The following is an 18229-nucleotide window of genomic DNA, read 5'->3' on the forward strand; positions in this document are numbered from 1 at the left end:
CACAGCTCCTTCCTCAAGTTCTCACCAGCAAAACTCTCACCCAGAGCCGATTTTCCTCAGTTGCTGCTTAATGCTCTTTCTCTGCAGCCTCAGAGATGGTAGTAGCCTCATCGACAGCTCTGATGCTATTTTTCCCATCTCCCGCCCTCCCTTTTTAACTCCATGTGCTCACTTCCACATAGAAGAGTTGTTTCCCCCTCTCCATTCCTTCCAAGATGTTGCAAGAGAAAGAGCACCAAGCTTTCTGAATTTGTTTCAGGGAACTTACTGCATTTAAATGCCTTCAAAGTAGGCAAAGCATATTTTCATTTGCCTTCTTACCGGATACATTTATCTCTTCCTACCTACCGTATCTCCTTTCTCTGAATAAAATTCAGAACTTCTCTTTGATTACAGAAAGAAGCAGAGCTCACCCCGAATTCTCACAGTTCTAAGCTGCCAACCACTTGCACTAATTCTATAAAGAGAACTTCCCAGGTGCACAAGGCAAGGAGGGTCTGCGGGCGACTGCATGACCGTAGCTGGTATTACTTCTCTTAAAAAAGGGGGGAATGGATTTCTTAGCTAACAAGCATTGCTAGATCCAAATTCATTGGTTAAAATCACTTACACTCCATGCTTTTCATGGTGTTTACAGAGATTTTTAGGATACCATCCGGATGGAGTTTTACCCACACAGTAATTATCACACGGCGGGATCAAGGTTTCCTACCCGGCAAACAACTATCAACTTGGACTCGCTTTTATTTATGAGAAAGCCCCTATTATCACACAACTGGATCTTATTCTACAAGGTCCTTTTTTAGCAGGTTGCTACATTTTACATTTTGGCACGTATAGAAGATGACAGCTTGATTCTCGGTGCGTACAGAAACAAGTTATTACCCGTCACGTCATGGTCTACTCCAGCAGTACTTTGTGCCTCACTAATGGCAGAAGTTGAACTGTTCTCTAAGAGCCCCTTCCAATACGCTACCACTAATCCGGCCACGAACGGACACCACAGCTCTCCCCATCACCGCCGGCGCTGCCGACGGCGCGGAGCACACCTGGAGCTCGAGCGTGTGGGCACACACTGCAGCTGCTCAAAGAGCAGAAGGGATTCCCGTGGAACACGGCACATGGCAACACGCATCGGTCCACATGCTAAAATCCCTTGTAAAAACCGCGACCGCACGTGTGCGGCGAATTGAGAGCCCAACAGAAATCTCAGGTAGCATTTTGTCTCGCTCAAAGCCGCCGGCGGCTTCCAGCCATGCGGTAAGCACCGCTCGCGGAGATGGGCTTGTCAGCCGAGAGCCCCCCGAGATGCCGAGGCACGGACCGCGGCTCTGCTCTCCGCACACTTCTGCAACCCACCCAACCCACCCCTTTTTTTGGTACCCGGCCGTAGCGTCTCGCTCCACCCGCAGACCTCCGCCAACCGAAGGAGCCGGGAAGCCGATTCCAAGTTTCGGACCGCGGCACATTGCGGCCAACTTACAGCTCCGAGGAGCAGTGACTGACGGGGCCCAGCCCGGCACAACCCCGGGGCGGCCGCCGCAGGCTCCGGGCGCAGCACACGAGGTGCCGCCGCCTCCCGCACCGCCCCCGGCGCGGCGCACGGCGCTCGGAACGCGCACGGGGAGCGTTGGCCGGAGGCGGCACCGCGTCCCTCCGGCGGCCCAAACTCCCCGGCCCCGCCACCGCCTCCCCGCCCGCCCCTCAGCGCCGCCGCCCGCCCGGACTGACATAATCGGCGGCGGCGGCCGCGGCAGGCGCAGCGCTTCCCTCCCCGCCGCCCGCTCCCCGGCGTCCGCCGCCGGAGCTGCCGCTCCCGGGGTACGTTCGCCGTACCCCCGTCCCCCGCCCCCCGCTCCGGGATGCGCGGCGGGGCGGGGGCGGCGCCCGGTGGCCCCGCGCCCGGCCCCCCCGTGCGCGTCCGGAGCTCGCCCAGCCCTTCCCTCCCCTGCCCCCCGGTCTCACCTCGGAGCGGTGGCGGCGGGCAGAGCTGCCGAGCCCGGCGGGGGCGGGGAGGGAGCGGAGGGGAAGGGGGGGTGGCCGGCGTCTGCTCCGCAGCCGCTACCCCTCGGCGCTGAGCATCTCCCCGCGCCCCGCGGTGAGTCAGGCAGGGAGAGCGCCGCGGAGCCGCGCACAACGGAGCCCCCGCCGCCCTCCCCGTCCAGCCCGCCGCCTCGCGCGCCCCCGCCGCGGCCCCCTTTGACGCCCCCCTCCGCTTCCCGCGCGTTCCTTCCGCGGCCGCGCGCGCTCCCGCGGCCGCGCTGCCCGCGGGGGCGGGGGCGCGCGCGCTCACCGCGGCTCGGTGCGGTCCCGGCGCCGCGCGGGCTGCGGCGGGCGGGCAGCTGCCGCGGCGCCTCCCCCCGGCCCCCGCCGTTACTATGGATATGGACGGATGCGGGCCCTGCGGCTCCTCCGCGCCCACCCGCGCGGGCGGGCCGGGAGCGCCGCGCTCCCCGCAGGGCGCCGGTGGGTCCCCGCTCCCCCGGACCTGGCCGGGCAGCCGTAACGGGGCTCGGGGGCCAAACTCCGTGCCCGGCTTTCTCCTCGGCAAAAGCACTTCTAACATGTATGCATTTATTTATTTATTTGTACCACCGGTGTCTAAGTAAACCTTAGCGTTCCTCCGCTTCACGCGCTAATAGAGCAAATAAGCGTCCCGCAGGACTGTTTACTTCAGCCCGCGCGTCCCGTTAAACAGTCGCTGTGCTGCCCCATAAAAGAACGTCCCTCGCTCCTTTAACTTTGCCGCACGCCGGGGGACAGATCTGCTCTCCTGGCCCCCGCGGTTGTCCCACCGCTCGCTGTACCCCGGGGAAGCCATGCACCAGGTGGCTGTGCACGGTCAGACACAAGAAGCTTTCTGCCAGCCCCTGAAACGTTACCGAGCTCCGCAGGTGAATGGTTGGTGGATATGGGTTGTAATGCTGGTTCCTGCTATAGGAGCTGCCAGCGGGAGGGATGACCCAGCCGCCTTGGAGTCACCAAGCCCTGAGCAGGACTGGCTCTTCCACTGCCCAATAAATAATGAGCTTAATTAAAAATAACGAAGAAGGTCGCTGGGCACAGGCGCACACAAGTTGCTGTGCTGGGATTCAGCACAAGGGGATGAATGCAGACAGGCGCTGCTGCTGTGGGTCACTGCCAATGCAAAACTTCAGGCACGCATGCACAGCCGGTCCACAGTCCAAACTGCTCAGAGCACAAGCTGAACCGAGCAATGCCATCCAACCACTTTGCATGCCCAGCTGCGTGTGCTCATACAAAACCTCAGCGCGGGTAACTTTGTGCACCAACATAACTCTCTTCAGAGTGAGCCTCCCTCAGAGCTTATTTTGGTTTTAAACCACTGCTTAGCTAAACTCGTCAATTGCAAACCACTGGAAAAGTTTGATGGCCCTCATAAGTGGCTCCCTGTTACAGGCAGCGTTGGCCGTGCAGCACAGCCTGCCTCTGGGCAAGGCTCACTGCGGCAGCACAGAGTGTGGCACTGGGATCCTCCAGCACAGGAGCTGGCTGAGCACAGCACTGTGCCTGGGAGCAAAGGGGCTCCATGAAGCACAGAGAGCAACAACTGCTGAGTATTTAAGAGTTGGAAGATGTGCTTGTAGCGATCCAAGCTTCTGTATCATAGCTGATTGTGGTTAATTATTACCGGCAAATCAACGATGGGAAACCTCCAACATTAACTCAAGAGTACATCTTAGGATGAGGTTTGGGCAGTTATTTTGATTTGATTTGGATACCCTCTGCTTTTTCTCATAGCTCTCATTGCTCACTACAACCTCATAGATGCGGACTCATGTTTATGTGAGCTTGATGTAGTCCATACAGGAAGACTGAACAGAATGCGACAGAACAGAATACAAAAGTTTAGTTCAACCAGGAGAAAAAAGTAAACATTGTGAAAAGCTTCCTGAGTAGAATTCCAAAGGTTTAGGCTGCAAATATGAAAATGACCATTTCACAACGTTTCATCTTTTTATGCACGATGAAGCGCTAAATCTCAGTTGCAACATTTTTGTTGTGCTACGAAGGCCTTTTATAAACACACAACTTTGGCAGTGTTTCCTTAAAACGCCTTATTTTTTGATTTGCATAAGTTCTTCTGATCTCTTGGATCCGCACCTCCAGATAAGAAAGCTCCCTGTGTGGTCCCAGCCCTGTCCTGGCTTCTGTGATCTGCATCTGCAAATTGGAAGCCTGTTTTTCCTATGGATGGGATGTGATCCATTAACAGCATTCTGAGTTAGGAGCAATACCTCAATGGAATCTAAGCCAGAAGAGGAACACACTGAGGGTGTCAGCGTGAGCCCAATACGGTGACGATGGAGCACGGTGGAAGTGCCAGCCGTTTCCTGTACCTGCCATAAACTTCATTACTTCCATTGATCGTAACATATTGCAGACTACATCAGCTCTGCATGAAGGAAGCAAGTGTGTAAAAATAAGCAAATCCTAGGAGAGGATGAAGGCTTCTAGCAAGATGGTGAAATAAAAAAGGCATTTTTAGGAATGCAGAAGCTTGGTGAGGAGGCAGACATGAGCGCAGCCTGTTGTACTGTGCTAACAGGAAAGATCGGTGTGATTTCAGCACAAGGGTCCTCTCCTGTTGGAGCGGGTCCAGAGGAGGGCCACTAAGATGATCAGAAGGCTGGAGCACCTCTACTACGAGGAAAAGTTGAGGGAACTGGGCTTGTTTAGCTTGGAGAAGAGAAGGCTCTGGGGAGACAAGGAGGCATCCACAAGGAGGTTGTGGATGCCCCATCCCTGGAGGCATTCAAGGCCAGGCTGGATGTGGCTCTGGGCAGCCTGGTCTGGCAATTGGCGACCCTGCATGTAGCAGGGGGGTTGAAACTGGATGATCATCGTGGTCCTTTTCAACCCAGGCCATTCTGTAATTTTATGATTCTATGACTCTCTCCTCACTTTGCTTGGACAGTCTAGTCAAATTGTTGGTTCTTTTTGTGAATGGCTTCAGATTTTCTTGAGTGCCCTTATGTTTTCCTGCAAGTTGAACAGTTAGGGTCATCAGATCAGATTAGATTATTTCTGAATAAGAATCGTCATAAAAGCCCAGATTTCCCTCACTCAAACCATCAGTTTCCCCATTCTGCTCTTCAGATAGGAAGTCAAAACAGACTTAGATTTTCAACAAAATGGCCTCTAATGGTTACTTATCCTATTGACAAAGAAGATTACACGTATTTTCTGAGAAAATGGTATTTAGGCAAAAACACGAGGAAATTCATTTGCTACTTAAAATTATGTCATTTTTTGATTTTTTAGACACAGAAAATCATCTAAGAGGAAAAGCTTATTCTGTGAAAATAGATTGAAGCTTCCTTTTAGTAAAAATTAAGAGTATTATTTCCATTTTTTTTTTCAAATAATTGCTCCAAAAGTCTGTGCTTTTTTTTTTTTTTTTTTTTTTTTTTTTTTTTTTTTTTTTTCCCCAACAGTGATGAAAAGTTCTGCCTTATAATAACTTAACTGTTTGTTAGAGATAAGTATTTGCTAATTTGAACTGCTTTGCTGATATCTATACCCTTACTGGTTGATACTCTATCAAAGGATCTACACAGTCAGAGTAAGATAAAATTAATTCTTGTTTGCAAGTAGGGAAGTGATCTTCAATAAAAAGCAAGATAAAATGATTATAAAATATTGAAGATGACTGTTTTTATGTTCCTTTCTCAGATTCACATTAATTGATTCTGAATTCCCGGAATAGAGACCAAACTGATCTTATAGGATGAGAGGTAATGGCCTTAAATTGTACCAGGAAGGTTTAGGCTATATATTAGGATTTTTTTTCCGTATAAGAAAGAGTGAAAGAGCACCTGAAAGAGTGGTAAGGCATTGAGACAGGCTGCCCAGGTGGAGTCACCATCCCTGGAGGTGTTCAAGAACTGTATGGATGTGGCATGGAAGGACTTGGTCAGTCATGGGACATGACTGGGCACATGGGCACAGTGGGAGTGGGCTGATGGTTAAACTGGATGATCTTAGTCATCTTTTCCAACCTGAATGATTCATTGATTCCATACCATAGGTTGCTATACGTAGACATTAGTACAACAGTATTCAGATATAGAAGTAAAATAATTGGGTAGGTTTATGGAGCAAGAAAATAATATTTTGAAGCCAGCAGACTTTAAAAAACAAACAAACAAACAAAAAAACCTTGTGAGAAATTGCCAAGTACAGTATAATTGTACACTATAATAGCATAATCGCTAAAGAAGAGTATACTGATGAGAAAGGAAACAGGGGACAGGGATTATTGCAAACGAGTTGCAAGACCTTTACTGGAATTATGTGCTAGGTATGATCCTTACAGAAAGGCAAGCACACAACAAATAATGTGCACAAGGTTCATGTACAGAATTCTTATGCTATGGTACAGAAGTCAGCAAAGAATCTAACACCTCTAATAGTGCCATAATAAGTCATGACAAAAGGAATACACTAACTGAAAAGAGATGGAAAAGTCATATTGGCTTGAGTTAGAAGCAGAGAAGAGAAAGGAAGTTGTCATCTTTTAAGCACAGAGACAACTCACAGAATGCTGTTTTAAGCAGCAAAGTCTCCTGGGGAACTTACTGCCAGTCCTGCAAACTGGCTTTATTTTCAGCTCTGGGTCAGCACTCAGAGGATGGGATGTTGCTGTATAGGACAAACCTGTCTGATAGCTTAAATATACTAGAGGGGAAAATGTGAGAATGAAATCTAGCGTAACTAACATGAGAACTGTCTTTATCCATTTCTTTTACATCCAGTCTCATAATCAATAGCTCAGGTGCCCACCTTTAATAATAAACCTCCATTTTTATTTTTGTTCTTAAATGTCTACAGAATCAAAACCCAAAAAAGCTGGTAAATTTGGGCTATACATTCTCTTTGGAAATGACAAATCCAAATGAAGTGTGAATGTGCAGCTACTGTAGGATTCTTACTCAAAGAAATAAAAAGAGACCTCTCAAAAGAAGGGTCTGCCTTCTGAAACTGATGGAGTCCCTGCAGGAGCTTATGCTGCTTGTGGGATTTGGGAAAGAATTTACCACACAAATATTAGCAAAAAAAAAAAAAAAGCAAATCAAACCATGAAACCATGAATAAAATAAGTTTAAGACCTACAGGAAATCTAAATGTGTGAACTGAGATGTCTGGTTCACACATCTGGTTCTCATGGCCCAAGACCTACTTAGCACCTGGATGCCAAAGGAAGGAACAACCACAAACCATCTTAACCTGCCTTGAAATAAAGTGTCAAGAAATGAGCTGGGAAATTTCTCAGGGTGGTAGTAGTTATAAACATGCAAGCAGAAGACAGCACAAGGGAGTTTTTGACATAGTGCAGGTTTAAGACTTTTCCATTTTGTTTATTTCTCTAAAAAGACCACAGATGTGAGGAGACTACAGTTCAGATTGATATAAAAACAGTTTCTAAAACACTATATACAATCTAGTTTGGATCCTCTTTAACGTTTCTGAAGGAGCACAGATGTAAGTATAATTTGGTTTCAAGTAGGTTAATGATTCCTGAAATCTTTAAAACAAACAGAAATTTAGGAGAGGTACAGAACTTCATTCTGGTGACCACGATGGTTATCCTGCTTTTGACTAATTAGAAAAGCACACACACACACACAAAAAAGATGAATGGGCAGATATGTTCTAACTAGTGATCAGTAATTAGAGCAATGAAACAGAGTGAAAATCTGCAGTTAATCCCAACAAAGAGAGGCTTAAACTGGAATATTACCTCAGAACCGTGGAACAGAATCTTTGTGTCCTGATCATCAGACAATCAAATGGGGAACCATAAAGTGAATGTGCATGAATGTTAGTGTGCATGTTTGATGGCGTTGAGGCGAAGAAAGGAAATGTTGCTTGGTAAGCTGACTGTTTTCATGTAGAAAAAGAAAGTATGGAATCAGAAGCATTGCTTTATTCTATTGTTTTCCCTGCATATGTGTTATTGAAATAAGGGAATACAAAGATACATTGTCAAAATCCCAAACTACAGTAGTGATTCACAAAATTCCTGTTAGGGCCAGAAAGGAATTCTAGATATTAAAGGCAAAGAAAAGGCATTATGACTTTTAATTCTCTTCCCAAGGTCAAATAAATACAGATCTTGTGTTAATTGTTCACACTAGTACAGAAGAGATACGTGTGCTATTTTGCTCTATTAAGATACTGGCATTAAGAAGAATTTTTGGTTTAAGGGACTATGTAAGCTGACCAAAGGAACAACAGTAAGAAAGACAATGTATGTTCTCTGGGTTAATCAGTTCATTGTCACTTTCATGTCTGTGATAATGCCTGACTGCAACTAGTAAAGCAGGGCAGAGAATTTCAGGAGTCTTTCAGTTGCTTCCTTTCTTAACACCACTCTTTTGCCCTCAAATTGTCCTTTCTCTTCTCCTTGTTTGTTGGGTTCTCAGAAAGGCTCAGATGTTATTTTTCATACTCCCTGGAAAAAAACACAACCCAGGTACTGAGCAAGATGGCTTTGCAGTACTCAGCAGTGATTAAAGAGCAGAGCATTGTCGAGGGACACGGTATTTAAAAGAGATGCACACTTGCCAAGGAATATGGATCGACAGTAACTAAACGGAGATGTTTGGGAAACAAGATCTATGTGGAATTACAGAGTTAAGCAAGTTCCATCTGGAAGAAAATGACATAACAGGAACTGTCTACAAATAATTAAAGACATGTCATAAAGTAGGCCATTTTTTTTTTAATTTTTTTGATTAATCAAAGACAACTGAGGACTCGTTTAACGCGCAGAAGGGAAAATTTAGGTTAAACATTAGGAAAGACTGTGTAACATCTGAACAAATAAGAGCTCCTACACAAAAGCCTAGACTGAAAAACTGTTCAGGAAATCTTATTTCTTGGGGTGATTAAGAAATAACTAAACTACAGGTTCTGTAAGAGAAAATGTCAGGTGACCTGTAGTAGTCAGCTCAAGTCCACACAATCCTGGCTATGATATCTTAAGGCTTTTCCTAAAATGCGACCAAAATAGGAGACAGATTTACACCTTTGTATTGCATGCACTTATACTGTATTTTAACCACCCTCTATGTGCTTTAGATGCTTAGCATTATTATTTTCATAAATGTTTTGCTTCAAATACTGGTGCAGTAAACACTTTCATGTAATCTTATACTAGAAATGGAAAATGGTGAGTTATGGGCATGAGTGAATGAAAAACAGACTGAAAAGCCAAATTATTAAATAAATTTGATTTTGTAAGTAACAATTTTTGCAAGCCCATAAAAAAACATGGAATAAAAATGGCTATAGAACTGAATCCTGCAAGACAGTGACTACTTAGTCCACAGTCTTGTAACTCGCACTGCAGTGAGACCATCTACTGTGCTGCTAAGTTCCCTCCCTGGTGGCTGATTTGGATGTTGCATATTTTCATCTGTTCAAAAAAATATCTAATAAATTACTCTTTTATTATTTTCTTCAGAGATCTTTAAAAAAATCTTTCTCATTTGTAATGAGGTTTTGTGGACAACGGGAGTACATTTTCTCTTCTGAAATGCTGCCTGCTCTTCCTACATATGTATTAGTCGGTAACAATTTTAGCAGTCCCATTTTTTGTCAAGGTAAAATCTTGTAGATGCTTCAGCTCATTATTTTCAAATAGTGTTCATAATTACCTATCCAAATTATTTCTTGAATTCAGCAAAGTATTAACTACAAGGGCCAGAAGGGCTGTTAATTAGCTGTTAATTATATCTGAAGGTCTGATAGCTCTTACGCATATGGTTCCAGCATTACATTGGCACTCTACAGTGCGCACACCAGTAGGAATGAAGAAAAGTCCTCAAAGACAAAACGTCTGTCAGAATAAGGAAATGTGATGTAATTCATTATCCACTGGTTTGTGGTGGGGTGAAGGGTTCTTCTATCAGAGGGTGGACTTTTTAGAAAGTGGATTTGACTGCCTGCCAGGAGATGTAACTGATGCATCCAGGACAACTTGGGTTTCTGTTATGGAAATTCTGGAAGATGTTAAAGCATCCTCCACACAATTAGAAAGGAAGATAGAGAGGAGCGTATCTGGCTGCCTGACTTAGTTTGATTCTCCTCTTTTGTGCCAGTTTTTGAGTGGTACCAGCATCTTTATTGAGCACACCAGTATAAAACAAACTTTCAAGTATAAGCAGAGGAAAACGTAACTACACTAATCTATTCATTTGGAAAGTTTGATCTGAAAGATAGTTGGTCTAGCAGACCAAAATCTACCTCCAGTTTTGCAGTCCAATATAGTCTCACCTACAGCAGTCAATGGGGGATTGTGTTCCTTTCGTAGGAGATTTTTCGCAGCTTTTTCAGCCAGACCCGGGGCAAAATCCCAGCACACCTGCACTTCTTCCCTGATGGATAGCGTTTTTGTTGTGCCCACCAAAATCTGGACATATCAGAAAGAACCCTCCTTAATTTTCTTTTTTGATTCCCTCACCTCCTCCCCACCCCACCTTTTCCTTTTTTTTTTTTTTTTTTTTTTTTTCTTTTTTTTTCCTTCAGTAGTACATAATTTAGACATTTTTCCGTCAGAATATGGCAAGATTCACTGGTTCCAATTTTCATTTTCACCTACAAATCTATAACAGCGGTGGCAGGTGGAGATAACAAAACAATTGCTTCCAGAGTGTCAGAAAAAGCAGCTTTGGGAGAATCAGCATTTTGATTTTTTTTTTTTTTTTTTTTTGTTTTTGTTTTGGTGTTTTTTTTGAAGCATAAAATCAAGCTGATTCTGTTTGCCATTGATACAGGCAGCTTTGTTGTTGATAAATAAATAGAATGTGTATAACCTCTTGCAGCACTTAAATAATGGTTATATCAACCCCTATTTACATATGTAGAGCCTGTCTCTCCTCATATAAATGGCATCTTTTAGAGGCCAAAGCACTAAAGACAATATAACACAAAATCAATTTTAACAATGTACTTATTTCCAATAAACTAATCTGAAGCAAAAGTCACAGTCTTAAATAGCCACATTGAGCTAATATGAATAGAAAATCTTATTTGTTGAGACATAAAGAAGGTAATGCTCTGACAGTTGGAATGGATTTTGTCTCTTCTTTTTCCCTTCACGATACTCTGCATTTTTGCCACATAAACACCACTGTAGCAATTTTCATCAAATAAAGAATAGTGGAGCCATAGAATGCAATAAAATTAGTGTATCAATCTGGAGTGTAGTAGGGTGATTGAAGCAAGTGGGTCACGCAACTGGAGCGACCTATCACAACTGTAAAATTATTCAAAAAGAGAATATTCTCCTTAAAACTGATCTTAGGGAGGAACTCAGTCTTCCTGACCAAAAATAGCAGGGAAAATATGCTAATAGTTCCATAAAGGTACTCAATCTGGTTTTGGGTAGACAGTTAAGGTGAAAAAAACATGTTCCCACAAAACTTTTTCTTTTCTTTGTAGCTTTTCTTTACTAGTTATTGCTCTCGGGGGACTTATGTAGAAATGAATTCAGCTTTACTTTTTTTTTTTTTTCTTTTTTTTCTTTTCTTTTCTTTTTTTTTTTTTTTTAAATATGATTTTATAAATCACAAACTGTTGTGTTATCTGCATTTTTTAAAATTATTTTTATAGGTTGTTTTCTCTCCTGTATGTAGATCAGCCTTAGCTAAAATAGTGATTAATGGAATGAAGTTTTGCAAGTATTGCTGGGTAAAACTTACACTAACTTCTGTCCCCAACATGCTTGGACCTAATTATAACAGCTTCTTTCTAGAACTGTAGTTGAAAAACTAATTTTTGATGATATTTTAGAAATGTGAAGTGTATTTTTCCTTACCTCTTTTAGTAGACTGGAGAAACGGTAATCTTTCATCCCTGAAAAAACAATTTGCTGTACCATATTTTTCATATTTCAAGACAAAAAGTTCCCTTTTCTCCTTTCTCTGCATTCTTTGCTAACTGCACTACAGTCATGGCTAGTGGCAGACATCACCTATTTCTTTAGCCAGGTCCATTGCCAAACATGCAAAAATCTTCCCCCCAAAAAACATAATAAAATAAGTACATTGGTGGATTTCATGTATTCTCATAGCCATATACTTATCTCTTGGATTAAAGAAAAAGAAGTGAAGAAAAGGATGACAGCATCAGGGCAAGATATTATCTTGAAGCAAAATGCATAACTGGCAAAGAATACTTGAAATTAGGTCTTAAGTAATGACAGCAACAGCAAAGGCTAATCACATTGTCTGACTACGATCAGAGCAAAGAGTTGCCAAGAGCAATCAGCACAGGCTGGGGTGGGGGTAGTCTTCATGAAGGAGGAGACTGCCTTTCCAGGAAGAAAATAATTCAATTAGAAAAGGAAACAATGATTCTTCTTCATGGAAATTCTTTGGTTTATCAGGCTTGGATAAACAGAGGAAATCAGAGAAATATTTAATGACATTCTTATTCTTCAGATAGGCCCAAGGTATATATATATATATAAAAGCTTCAATCGGTTAAGTAATTGCTGCCATGGTTCTCAGCGAAGGCCAATTTTGAGATAAGAAAGCAAGAAAATCTTCTCTCAAGAAGGAACTTCCAGTAAGAACTTTCATTTAAAAAAATGATGTTCCTGATCCTGACAGAAAGACTGGATGACTAAGATGGCTGATATACTGCTGTAGGAAGTTTTGAGTTTGTTAAATGGTGATAAACTCCCCAGCACCTCTAAATGAGTGTTGATTAACATTATTTTCTCACAGTCCACTCAGCTGTTTGACACTTCTGTTTGTGTTTGAAAACGTCGCGTGGCTGGCATCTGAACAAGGTTGGTTCTGGAAATGGTGACTCAATCCAAGGTCACGAGCACATATTTCCTAGGGCTATGGATAAAAACATTGCCAAAACCACTAGTGTCAAAGTAGTTAGAAAACAGCTAACACAACCTGGTAGAGAGTACCCTTTTCAGTATCACTGTCAGTTTTTACAGGATCTTTTCTACAGTAAATGATGGAACATTACTAGGGATGTTCAAGATCACAATCTACAAAACCACTGCAGCATGCATGAGGAAAGCTCACTGTTCACAAGGGAAGTTTATAATTATAATATATATTTTATTTCTCCCCTTTGGTTCCCATCCACTACAAAGCAGCCGGCCCTCACTGCGCCCCGGCAAAAACAGGAAACTGAAAAACATATCGTATGATATCAGGGGCATGTTTATCTTCCTGGTGAGCCTCTATAAATTTCAGAAATCCAAATGTATTTTGACCGTTCAGGACATAAATGTTGAAGTTTTTTTTAGAGGTTACAGCAGGTTACTGTCATCTGGAATAGCACTTTATCAGCTTTTAAATTTATCACTTTGATTGTGGAGTTGTCAGGCCTTAATAATTACAGTCTTCTTTATTTTGATGGATGTCCTGTAAGGAAAACTCATAACACAGCACAAAATGCTCCTGGTGTTCTAATGAATGGTGCTCTTCTTTGTGAGTAAATAACAAATTAGTGAGCAAGCCGCAGGCCACATTACATAAACATTATACCTAATTAGCTGCAGTTGTAAGGAGAAAAGTAGTGACATTTTTTTTTGTTGTTGTTGTTGTTGTTTTTGTTTTGTTTTGTTTTTTTCCTAAAAGTTTCCCAGAAAACAAAACAGTTTTGCTGACTGGGTCATATTTGGGATAATTTGCTTCATTTTATTCAATAAATTATTTCCTAAATAGTGTAAGTCTCCTACTTCTTCATTTGATAGATCACAAATTCTTTAATCCTTACCATTTTTGGTGTGTTCTTTTCCTTTCTTTCTTTCCCTATTTTTTCTGCGTCTTGCATTCCCTGATCTACACTCAAGACTTTAAAAAAAAACTGACTGTAAATCAAACGATCAGCTCATGGTAATGCTAAAATAGATATGAAATGATTATGTTCCAGGTAGTTGGATGAAACACTTGATCTTAATTACAAGTCAGAATTTACTCAAGTTCCTAATGAGATATCAGGGAGTTTGGTGGAAATGTACTGGAATTTAAATTGTTAAATTTCTCTAGAGGTATTTTTGCAAAGGAATACGTATACTCACAGATAGTCTACCATGTTTATAAAAGGTTTTGAGATTAAACTTCACTACTGATAGTATACAAAGATCAGAACTTCTAAATTAAATGGTGAGGGAAAAATCAGAAGCAGTGAGGCCTCAGAACACAGTTATTCTTTGAATAACCACTGAAATAAACTGGGCAAACTAAAGGATATAAAGGACAAACTAAATAGATATAAAATATTGCTGGGAACTCTGTATTAGTCTGAAATGACTTTTTAATCCATATTCCAAACTATTAGAGGATTTAACCTCTTGGGAAATTTTCATTAGTTGTTGAAAAAAATGCCAACAGCCAGCCTCTCTTTTCCAGTGAGGGATTCCTCTCAAGAAACTCTGTGTAGTTCCTGGCTTTGATCTCTGTCCCATTATTTCAGTCTCATGCTTCCTCTTAAAGAGTCTGATAATATCCATTTTTTTGATAAAAATAATTTAACTGCCAAATGAGAACTCCCCTGATAAATGTAGTTGCTGGATGTTATTAACAACATTAGAGAATACAGTGACAATTGCAATAAAGCACACTCTTCTAACATCTGAAACACGAAGGACAAATTGTATTAAAAAATAAAGGGTTTGAGGAAATAAGGATGGCTCCAAAAAGAAATCACAATAAATGTGACCAAGAATCACAGGAACATAATTTCTGGAAAATCTTAAAACTTGTTACAAATTTCTAATGATAAAATGAAGTTTTTTAACAGTAAAGAAGTCTGGTATCCTACACTGAAGATACAGTCAGTTTCTGTCCTAAATTTCAAGGTATGAGCCCTAAAGAGCTGATGGTCACAGAAGACCGAAGAGCAGACATTTGAGGTCCATTAATCAGTGTCACAGATGGAGTCTAGGCTTGTAAGTTAAGACATTTAAAGGACAAGTTTCACATGCTGGAATTGAACATACAGTGAGTTCCATTATTTATTTCTGAGCATGAATGCACCCTTGAGATGAGCTTGCTTATGTTTGAAAGCCTAATTTCTTTACTGTCCTTAATGCTATGCCACTGACCAAACAAGTACTTTATGCTGTCTTAATGGATTTTTGTGAGGTAGTTTGCTTTTGTTTTTTCCTGCTTTTTGGTCTTCTCTGATGACATATTCCTATAATATGTTTTCATCAATCTTTCAATCTTTCATCAATAGCTTTAAATTTTTATCTCATATCAATTTATCTTTTCTCTTTCAGTGTCTATATCTATGACCATTCAAACCACATTCTCTTTTGTCAGTTTCTGTCTTTCAACATCAACATTTTGTACTTTCAACACTGAATTGATTCATAGAAGCTAGAGCTGGAGAAAATATTTATTAATGCCCTATTAACTCTCTCTGTACATACAAGGCTATTGCTTGTATTTCTTGTGTTTGTCCAGTCTAGATTAAAACAACCCAAAATGAGGAAGTTTCAGCTAATTCCAGAAGTTTAATATATGATATGTCTAAAATCTCACCAAAACTTAACTTTGCTTGTTTTTCTTTTACTGATCTTATGTCTTTGCTGCCCTATACCCTTCTGTAAACCAAGACCTTCTCCTTTTGCATTTAAGACTTCTGATGACTATGATCCTGTTGATGTGCAAGTAGTCACACAAATATACCCCAAATCTGTGCCCCTAGTCAGGCAAGATCTGTGTAACCCTTTTGTAGTTTTTGTATTTAGTTTCCCAAGTTGAAGGTTTATTTGCTGCATTCAGTTTTGTTTTGGTAAAAAATTATCCTGAAAATATTAACCCCATAATAAAACCTGATACTTTTGCACCACATTTCTATGGGGATTGTTCAAATTAAGACAGCTGCCATCCGAGACTCTAATAAAAAATTCAATTTGATCTAGTTAAAGCATTTATAAAGCTTAGTGAAACCACAGATTTATCAGATTCTCCAATAAATACAACCACCTAAGGAACAAAAGATAAAATCTAACATTCAGCTAAAAACTAGAGCCACCAAGAATTACCACTGAAGAAATTACAAAAGAACTGTGGTAGAAGACAAACTAGAAAGTAAGACCAGATATTTCCAATGCAAATACGCATGTTAGATCTGGAACGCAAAGACAGAAAGCAAGCAGACAAATACACCTGGTAAGTATGCTGTACGTACTCGTATTGAATTATTTTCTGCAAATAATTTCTGTGATAGGAAATGCAGAAATTTAAATAAAATCACATTTCAGGCTGACTACGGAGGGTTTCCTGAATCCAGAAGGCTGAACACTGTCATGGCAGTTCTCGAAGTCCTCAATTCATTTATGTATCTTTTCCTTTGTCCTCTTCCCCATTTCCTCTTCCTTATTTTCCTCCCCCATTCCCAGAAGTATTTAGAGCATTAGAACCTTTGCCCAGGGTAAACTCTGGCTGCACAAGGGGCAAGGCAGAAAATTTATGTCATTATTAAACTGAGTGTTTTTAGTGTTATGAAAAAGATTAGGAAGAAAATTGGCAGAAATTAGCTAGCTCAGATGATAATAATAATGAGGTTAGACAGACAAGTCTGAAAATGACAGTTATTTTTGACAAGTAGTGGACAGTTGGAGGAAAGCAAATGAGAAAGGAAGTGCTAACCCAGCAATTTACTACTTAGTGATGCTTAATTACTATCTCCAGCTTACTTTCAGCCAGAACAGGGAGGAACCATGCTGTTACTTTGCCATAGACTGTTTGACACCCAAAAATGGAGCAGCTACTTTTGACAGTCTTATACTAGAAGTTTTTATACTTCTACTAGAGACTGTAGGTAATGCAAGGAAGTGAATACTTTTTCTGTACTATCTATAGAAAGGAAGAGGGATCAGAATTCACACATCTGTCTTACTGAAGAAAATACTTGGGGCATTCCGTACTAAACATGACACAAAGTTAAAGTGCTGGAAGTAGTTAACAAAAACTTCACAATCTAGACTTCATAAAATCTTATGATGGACTTGATGATCCTTATGGGTCCCTTCCAGCTTGGGATATTCTATGATTCTACAGTCCCTGTCATGCACAGGTTCATCTTTCACTGGATCTAGTCACTCAAAGTCACTTTAACCCAAGTTTGAACACTTGAACTGATGGGTCACTCACATCCTCTCTGGGCAATCTGTTCCAGTGTATTAACACACTCACGATGAAAAAATTCTTCCTCATATTCAATCTAAGCCTACCTTCTTTCAGTTTAAAACTGTTACTTCTTGCTTTGTCACTACAGGCCTTGGTAAAAAGAAAAAGTCTTTCTTCCTTTCTCTTGTAAGCACCTCTTGTATATAGAAAGGCTGCAATAAGATTTCCCTGGAGCCTCCTCTTCTCCAGGCTGAACAATCCACATTCAACAAAGTTTTCTTCACAGGTACAGTGCTCCAGCTTTCTAATCAGCTTCTAACATGTCCATGTCTTTACTGTGTTGGGGCCACCAGAGCTGGGGTCGCTGGTCTAGGTGGACTCTCACAAAAGCAAGACACATGAACAGAATCACTCTCCTGAAACTTCTGGTCACTTTTTTTTTGTTGTTTGTTTTCTTTTCTTTTTCCTTCTCTCTTAAGGCAGTACAAGATACATTTTGCTTTCTGGGCTGCTAGCTCACACTGCTGGCTCCTATCCAATTTATAATCTACCGACATTTCCAAGTCCTTCTCAACAGGGCTGCTCTCAATCAATTCGTTATTCAGTCTGTCTTGATATTAGGATTGCCCTGACCTAGCTGTAGGACTTTGCAATTGGCCTCGTTGAACTTCACGAGGTTTCTATAGGACCACTTCTCTATCCTATCTAGATCCCTCTGGATGGCGTCCTTACCCTCCAGTGTACCAGATGCACTGCCACCCAGCTTGGAGGTGATAAGGGAATTTGTTTTGTTTTTTGTTTGTTTGTTTTATAAATCTTGGCTGAAAACTTTATTTCTTTCTTGACAATGAAGATAATAGGAGAAGTAAAACCACAAGACAGTATTTTCATTAAGCATTCAACCAAGTCATTGGAAAGACTGAAGCAGAAAAATAGTAGCTGTCATTGGAACAGGACTGCTTCCAATGCATTTGCTGTGCTATGTGTATTGTCACTGTAGTGGGGTCATACCATATTAACAGTAATTCAAACAACCTGCAAGAGCTGACTGAAGAAGGCTGAACAGGAAAAATCTGTCAGCATAT

At 41.6% G+C, this 18229-nt stretch overlaps 1 protein-coding gene across 15 annotated transcripts in view; it reads right to left on the minus strand.

The window, feature by feature from the left end:
- ANKS1B (ankyrin repeat and sterile alpha motif domain containing 1B) overlaps positions 1-18229 on the minus strand; it is a 397279-nt gene that overhangs the window by 90211 nt on the left and 288839 nt on the right. The window contains exon 1 of one of the 15 annotated variants that reach the window (XM_072328010.1): positions 2294-2343. The exons of 8 other annotated variants lie outside the window; for them this stretch is intronic. The gene's annotated coding sequence lies outside the window, so the exon portion shown is untranslated. Of the gene's footprint in view, positions 1-1368; positions 1584-1965; positions 2102-2293; positions 2344-18229 lie in introns of those variants that run through there. 6 more of the 15 variants (XM_072327977.1, XM_072327987.1, XM_072327948.1 and 3 more) reach the window with 6 other exon arrangements.

Source organism: Excalfactoria chinensis, chromosome 1 (assembly GCF_039878825.1).
Source record: "Excalfactoria chinensis isolate bCotChi1 chromosome 1, bCotChi1.hap2, whole genome shotgun sequence".
Taxonomy (NCBI): Eukaryota; Metazoa; Chordata; class Aves; order Galliformes; family Phasianidae; genus Excalfactoria; species Excalfactoria chinensis.